This window comes from Salvia splendens, chromosome 12, assembly GCF_004379255.2.
Source record: "Salvia splendens isolate huo1 chromosome 12, SspV2, whole genome shotgun sequence".
In the NCBI taxonomy this organism is placed as follows: domain Eukaryota; kingdom Viridiplantae; phylum Streptophyta; class Magnoliopsida; order Lamiales; family Lamiaceae; genus Salvia; species Salvia splendens.
In genome coordinates, this window is record NC_056043.1 from 20,956,848 (window position 1) to 20,965,081 (window position 8,234).

At 34.0% G+C, this 8,234-nt stretch overlaps 1 long non-coding RNA gene across 2 annotated transcripts; it reads left to right on the plus strand.

The window, feature by feature from the left end:
* Window positions 1–2,206: 2,206 nt before the first annotated feature.
* On the plus strand, window positions 2,207–5,087 carry LOC121758014. Of its 2 annotated transcripts, XR_006041305.1 has the most exons (5): window positions 2,207–2,332; window positions 2,404–2,469; window positions 3,206–3,475; window positions 3,621–3,673; window positions 4,593–5,087. It is a non-coding gene; the product is annotated as an uncharacterized LOC121758014 (long non-coding RNA). The 2 variants fall into 2 exon arrangements; XR_006041304.1 differs by having other exon boundaries at window positions 2,404–3,475.
* Window positions 5,088–8,234: the final 3,147 nt, after the last annotated feature.

The following is an 8,234-nucleotide window of genomic DNA, read 5'->3' on the forward strand; positions in this document are numbered from 1 at the left end:
TTGGCAGATTGCATTTTAGATATAGGCCGATAGCATTTTTTATTATTAAGTTTTGCATTTTAGATATTGATTTGTTTAATTTACATTTATATATAGACTGATTGCATTTATATATAGCTTATTTTGCATTGCAGACAATTAATGTTAAAATGCAAAACTTAACAATATAAAATGCAATTTGCCTATAACTAAAATGCAATATGCGGAAACGCATGTACAACTTCAGAATTGTATATTGCATTTTTCTGTTTACAATATTGGATTTTTCGTGCCACATTGCAGCACGTGATTGGATGTATGTTAGCACTCTAATTAAGGATGCACAATACTGCTCCCCGTTGAGTATATCCTTATTCAATAGTTAGTGCTCCCTCCATCCCAATAAATATAAAACATTTGAATTTTAGCACGGGATTTTTTGTGGTGTTGTTTTGTTAGTTAAAGAGAAAGTAAAATAAGAGAGATGAAAAAGTAGAAATTGTGTTATTTCTATTTTATGAAACATTTCTTTTTTAACGTGATAATCCAAAAAAGAAAATATTTCATTTTTAATAGGACAGAAAGAGTATTAAATTGTATTACCTGAACTCCCAGTCACAAAATTATCAAATCTTTCTACAAAGAATGCCTAGCTAATCTCTGTATATTTCCTTTTCAATTTTCACTTCCTGCTGCCATTAAAGGACAGCTTAGTAGAGAAGATAATAAGATAAAATATGTTAAGAAATTGAGTACATTATAAATCATTTTAGATCAAGTAAGTCCAAGATAGAGGAGCTATTAGCTTACATTAAATGTGATTCAATTAAGCTTGTAACTAACTAACTACCTAAAGATTGTCAAGAAGCTATCAACTATCACAACGATAGAATACTAACAATACCCTCCCTTTAAATATCTATTCTCGAAAATCGGATAACTTTCTTCTAGCTTTTCTTAATCAATTCTTGTAGCTTATTTCTAGTGCCTACTTTGAATATTGGGTAGTGATAAAATGCTAACTCATATATGGTACAAATTAAAAACTTTTCAACATAACATTGTTAGAGGACCTAGCAAGGAAGAAACCAAAGATGTTGCTAAGGTTTCATACAACGTTCAAATGCATGAATTGGATGCAGCTAGTGATCACGTGAGATCAACTGGAGCACGAGAGATGGTCGGCTCAGTACATATGCCAACTAGCATCGATGAAGGATCCGCTGCTCTTTCACTAGACAAGATTGAGGACCACAAGGACACATGGAGAGACGTGGCATTGAGAGAAATTATGAGGAAGAAAGATTAATGAATTATGTTATGATTAAGAGCTGTAATAGGATTGTACAATAGATTAGGAATGGATTCTAGATCCTTCTTAGTCTAGCTATATAATCTGTTTGTATTCACATTACATTTCAAGGAATGAAACAGTAAAAATCTTCAGCTCGATATTAATGGTATTCTCAAACTTTGGTTTCTTCTTCATGAGCTCTCTTGTTCCTTTTCAAACGTCAACACGACGTTAACATAATGTCAACACAGTGTAAAATTTCAAGATTTTGATGTCAACACAATGTCAACGCAATATCAATATGGTGTCAACCGTTGACATTGCGTTGATATTTTATGTTAATGTTATTTTGTCATCTGTTGACATTTTCTAACGGTCCAAATTATAATTTGGAGTTTGCACGATATTTAGTGTTTGCATTTGATCACATTCCTTGAATATTGTGGGGGCAATTTCTATCAAAGTTTGAAACAAAGAAGAGGAAAAATGTTTGCATGAGAAATAACTTTACTTTTGAAAATTATTTTGAGAAATAATGTTTGCATGTTCGCCCCCACTACTTATGTTGAGAAATAGAATAAGATTGTTGGTGGAAAATATCTTAAACTTCAGAAATGAGACAAATGCAGTTAACCGGCAATGACGCTAGCAAAATCAGGAAGGGGATGGCTATCGATGATTGGCGGCAATGGATACACGTAGCCCGTCTCGTGAAATCGCAAAAGGTTTCTAATTAAGGAAACATTTAGCCGCCATTCCTGACAAATAATTACCTATAAACGTGAAACAATCTTAACTCCCGCCACGTGCCATTCAACCACCCGTTTTGACACGTAGAGATTGCCTTCTCCCAACACCTACTAGTACTACCCTTGCATTAGCATATATATATGTGGTGACATATATCTATATTTTTCTGATTTAAATTGAATACTTCACATAACAACACAATCAAATCAAAGCGTATTTGTTGAAAGAGAGATGCTTGGAGTTGAAAGGCAGTCGTCAATCGAGAATGAACCTCGTACGCTCAATAATGATCAGATCGATTTCGCCAGGGTAATCTCTCTCTGGATTTAAATGTTGGATCATCTCCTCATATATATAATTTATTGAGTTTATGTTGATAGGAAGCAGCTCTTTATGTGGTGAATACAAGCAGCAGCATCCAGGAAGCTCTCACCATCTTTACTCAGGTTGTATACAGTGATTTTTATTTTTTATTGTGTCTAAATTTAACTTTTGCAGCTTTAAAATTTGACTAAATTATTGATTTATTCTGATTTTGTAATTAAATTAATGAATATTTATGATTTTATAATAAATCACGATTTTGGTACTAGTATACTTTGACGACGTTGTTCCGTGAAATTATCAGACGGCAATCAAACGACGTTTATGATTTAGGTGACAATAACAATATCGTATTATACCAGATTAAATCATTCCCTCTGTTGAATTATGATTTATATTAAAACCAGAAGTTGTCTAATTTAGGGATTTATATTAAAACTAGAAGTTGTCGAACTCTATGGGATGTTCAAAAAAGTAAAACTAGTCTATATTTTTTGTAGACACAGATAGTACCATGAAAAAACAATTTGACTAAATTTAGGAATCTACATGCAAACGTCTCTTATTTTTATTTGTTCTTTTGCCAAATATTAGCTTTATGGTTAACTACCTCTTGAAAAAAAGATGTTGTGTATGTTGAATTTGCACTCATGTTTACGCCGACTTGAAAATGATCTTTACTTATCGTGTATATATATATCTATATATATATATAGGGGGACCTTATTCTCCTTTTCCCATCTTACATCCTTTTTCCTTCTTAATAATACCCGTTAGATCTAGGGAATCGACGGATCGGATTGTTTTAATAAATTTACCTCCGTGTTGCATTATAGACGTTGGCTTAATGCATTACAGGGGTAATTTGGCCATTTGACAGATGCTGAACCGCCATATCTTGGAATATGCTAATTTCACGGGATTTCAAAAGCTCCTATTCTCCTTCTTTCCTCATTCATTACGCCCACAACCCTTACAACTAGTTCCACTCTCTCCACTACCCAAACCCTAGAAATCTACCTCCCCAGCGGCGCGTTTGGAGATTTTGGATTTTGTCGACCAAATTTTCGGAGGGAATTAGCTTTCAACGCTGAAATCGACTCGGAAACACCGACTACTTTCTAATAGGTATGTTTCAACTGTGATTTAGGCGTCCTTTTTTCGTGATTTTGCAGACCAAGGCGGCGGTTTCATGATTTTGCAGACCCATTTTGGGTTCGGTTAAATAATGATGAATTCCAGTACCATGATATGTTTTTGTGGTTTTTGCCAGATCGAAAATGCCGAAGAGGGGTCGTCCGCTATCGCAAGTAACAGAGGCTGCAGGTAAAATTTACATCGTGTTGCTTCAAATCAATATTTGTTTTTTCAGATTGTGAGTGATGGTATTAGCAATTCTGTTAAATCCGCATTATACATGTTGTCTGGTGTGCTGACTAAAATCATGACACGGTTCATACTTTCAGATATATTCAATGAATTGTGGAACTATAAGCATGCATTTTTTAGTGTTACTGTGTGCATTATATGAGGTATATTAGTGCATTATCCGTAGTATATAATGCATTATCAGTAATATTTAGTGCATTATCAGTATTATCTAGTGCATTATCAGTAGTATCTAATGCAGTATCATTAATATTTAGATTGTGAGTGATGGTATTAGCAATTCTGTTAAATCCGCATTATACATGTTGCGTGGTGTGCTAACTAAAAACATGACACGGTTCATAATTTCAGATATATTCAATGAATTGTGGAACTATAAGCATGTATTTTTTAGTGTTACTGTGTGCATTATATGAGGTATATTAGTGCATTAGCAGTAATATTTAGTGCATTATCAGTATTATCTAATGCATTATCAGTAATATTTAGTGCATTATAAGTAATATTTAGTGCATTATCAATATTATCTAATGCATTATCAGTAATATTTAGTGCATTATCAGTAGTATCTAATGCATTATCAGTAATATCTAGTGCATTAACAGTATTATCTAATGCAGTAGCAGTAATATTTAGTGCATTATCAGTAGTATCTAAAGCAGTAGCATTAATATTTAGTGCATTATCAGTGATGTTTAATGCATTATGCGAATGTTTTACTCAATCATTCATGTGATGTGATTGATTACGTTGTTTGCATTAATATGTAAACATTAACATGAACACATCATTACACAGAACGTAGTCCACTTTTTTGAAAATGTTGTGATTTGTTACTTTGTTTGTGCAATTTCAGAGAAGCGAGTAAGATCTGAACTCGACGATGCAGTTGATGATTTAATTCCGGTAGCGTTGGCACAAAAGTTGAGGGATCGGTTGGCAGCTGCTGCCCCTAGTAGCTCAGCAGGTGATGTTCAACAGACACAAGTTAAGGGAAGAAAGACTGATCGTCTTTTCTGCAGGCGCACACCGTCGGAGTTTCTGAACTGCTTGAAGCAGTTAAATCCAAGACAGCTTGTAGTGCTTGATGGTTTCTGGTATTTGTTGGAAGACTTAGCACTTTAGATCTTTTTACAAACTTGAATACACTTAACAATGTTTTTGAGACTAGTCTTTCTGATTTTGATCTTGTGAACAATCAGCCTAACCGTATGTTCATCGTGATTATTCAGACGGCTAAGAATACTTAGTGTGTAATTGGTGTATTATGTTATTTGTCTTGTTTGTATTATGTTTTTTGTCTGTATAGTTGGCCGATTAACTCTCGTAATGCTTAACATATGCCGAATAATGCACTAAACCTTGTGCGCAATGCAATGGCAACACCAAATAATGCATTTGTATATTAAACACCTAATACATTAAGCCCTGTATGTAGTACGCCTCTATTTTATGTGCATCATATATGCATATAATGTAAGTAGTCGTATTAGATTATGCATTACAAAACGTTGTTTGTGTATTTAACCCAAATAATGCACCAATCGTTATGCGCAATGCAATGGCAACACCAAATAATGCATTTGTATATTGCACACCTAATAATTTAAACCATACATATCTGCATATAATGTAAGTATTCGTATTAGATTATGCATTACTGAACGTTGTTTGTGTATTTTAACCAAATAATGCACCAATACTTGGGCGTAATGCAATGGCAAACCCAAATAATGCATATGTATATTGTACACCTAAAATATTAAGCCATACATATAGTACGCCTAAATTTTATGTACATCATATACGCATTAATATTAAGCCCAGGGGATAGGGTCTAGTATGTACACATTAATAACAACGTTAACAAAGACCATTAATGAGTACGTACTATACCCTAGCCCCTATGCTTATTAAACCCTAAGGGGAAACAAGAAACGTGTGTCAAACATCGAAACACGACACATCTTATTCGTATACATTGCAGGTCACATATGGTGCATTATGTAGTCCACAATATCCATTATTCGTTACCATTCGGTGCATTATTCGTATCTGTTTAAACATTGTTATTAATGAGTACGTACTATACCCTAGCCCCTAGGCTTATTAAACCCTTAGGGGAAACAAGAAACGTGTGTCAATCATCGAAACACGACACATCTTAATCGTATACATTGCAGTTCACATATGGTGCATTATATAATCAATAATATCCATTATTAGTAACCATTCGGTGCATTATTCGTATCAGTTTAAACGTTGTTATTTATGTGTACGTACTATACCCTAGCCCCTAGACTTATTAAACCCTTAGGGGAAACAAGAAACGTGTGCCAAACAACGAAACACGACACATCTTATTCGTATACATTGCAGTTCACATATGGTGCATTTTATAGCCAATAATATCCATTATTCGTTAACATTCAGAGCACTATTCGTATCGGTTTAAACATTGTTATTAATCACAAAACAATACATGTTAAGCTTAATATGCATTATATGACATACGGTGCACATTACCCTTCAGAAATAGTGCATTACATCTTCATATTTATACATTACATGTATTATCTCTTTCATATGTTGTACATTACCCTTCAGAAATAGTGCATATATATCTCTTTCATAACCAACATTCCATCAATGTATCCCAAATCGATATATATAATCTATACATTATTACTTCAGATCATGTTCACCAATATATGCAGTTTAAAATTTTAACATCTGTTGTTTACTACAACTCCACTATATTCAAATTGAGGAGGAGAAAATGAGTCTTCGGAAACGGAGAAGAATCACGTGTGTGGAAACAGTAATGGCTAAATGGGCATCTTATTTAATTATTTGGATTAGAATTGTGATTCGTGAGTTTTGTATGCAAATAAAAAATCAAATGGAAGGATTCCCCATAGTCCATACACTATTATCCATAATTCAATATTGTTATATTCTACCAATTGCAAAAATAACAATTGAATAATGAATTGAGAACCTTTTTAATAAAACCATAAGCGTGAATTGATATCCGAGAATTGCAAATCAGTGATGAGCGCACAAATTCAATTGCAGCGAGGGATGTGTGGAGAACTTCGCGTCTGGGCGTATTGCAGGGAAGCATAACTGTGCAGATCTTATTAAGCCTAAATTAAGGACTTACCATAACCAACCAACATATTGAGTTCCAATTAAGCCCTTTTCACGGTTTTTAATCATTAAAAATATTGTTTATACAGCTAAATTTAGGCCATAAGATTTCGAAAATCAACGGTTAAGATTAAGAAGGAAAAATGAGGAAATATAGGAAAAGGAAATGAATACATCCCTATATATATATATATATATATATATAGGGTTGTGTTAATCTCCTTTTCCACTCTTAAATTTAAGTTTCATACAAATCTGGAGCGTAGGATTAGGATGATGGACGGTCCTGATTTTAATCTTAGATAGGATCCCGCAGTGCATTATTTGATCAATTTCGTGCATCATGAGGGTGAATTAGTAAATTGATGCACTCAAAATTAAGGAAAACGTATCGTCCGAAAATTAAGCGGGATATACCCACTACTTTTCATTTACTCAACACAACAGGAATCATCACGTGAAATTAGTAGCAATCTCTCTCCCAATTCTCTCTCTTGTTTCGTCTTCCCAAATTCCAATTCCCGTCAAAAACCCTAGCCGCCCCAAGTCTAGAACTCACCGTTTTCTCCGAAATTCAACCGGTGTTTGCTTTGAGGTCAAATATCCCTCCTGATTTGCACCAAGATTTAACTGCGGCTTAAACGGAGGTATGGTTTGTCAAAAAAATCAATTGTTGTTCGAGTTTCAACAGACGTTTTCCCAATTTTAGACCATTACACATCACCGACACCTTGATTCACCCGATTACCATCACCCTTTCGCATTGGTTGACAAAAGTATTAGATGGTTTTCATTGTTTCTTGAACCGCGCAGATTTCAGAATGAGCAAGAGAGGAAGACAGTCTAATTCCCAGCAATCGAACGAAGAGGGTGAGTTTCCGTTGGGCTGTTGCTCTGTGTCTGCGGTCGACAAATTAGATTTTTAATCAAACATGTTGTAGTCGAGTTTGTAAATTGTTTACATAATTGTGTGCATTAATTTAAATTATGTAATCATTATATATCATGTATACTGCATCATGTCAATGTTGTGTTATATTGATGAGGAGTAGATGATATATTAGTGTTTCATTATTTGATACAATTTATTCAATATGTGCCGAAGTGCCTGCATTGTTTGACCGTTTGAATCAATTAAGTTGTTGCCTGTTTCTAACTGACAACCACAGCTGAAATATTTTTTTGTCCATTACCTTGTATAATCAGTGCATTATGTGCATTTGTTGATGCATTATTTCCTTATATGGATGAATTATGCTTACTTATGTTTTATAAACTCAATGAATACAGGTAGTAATTGGTACTGTCCTCCGTTGGGCTGTTCTTCTCTGTCTGTGAGTGACAT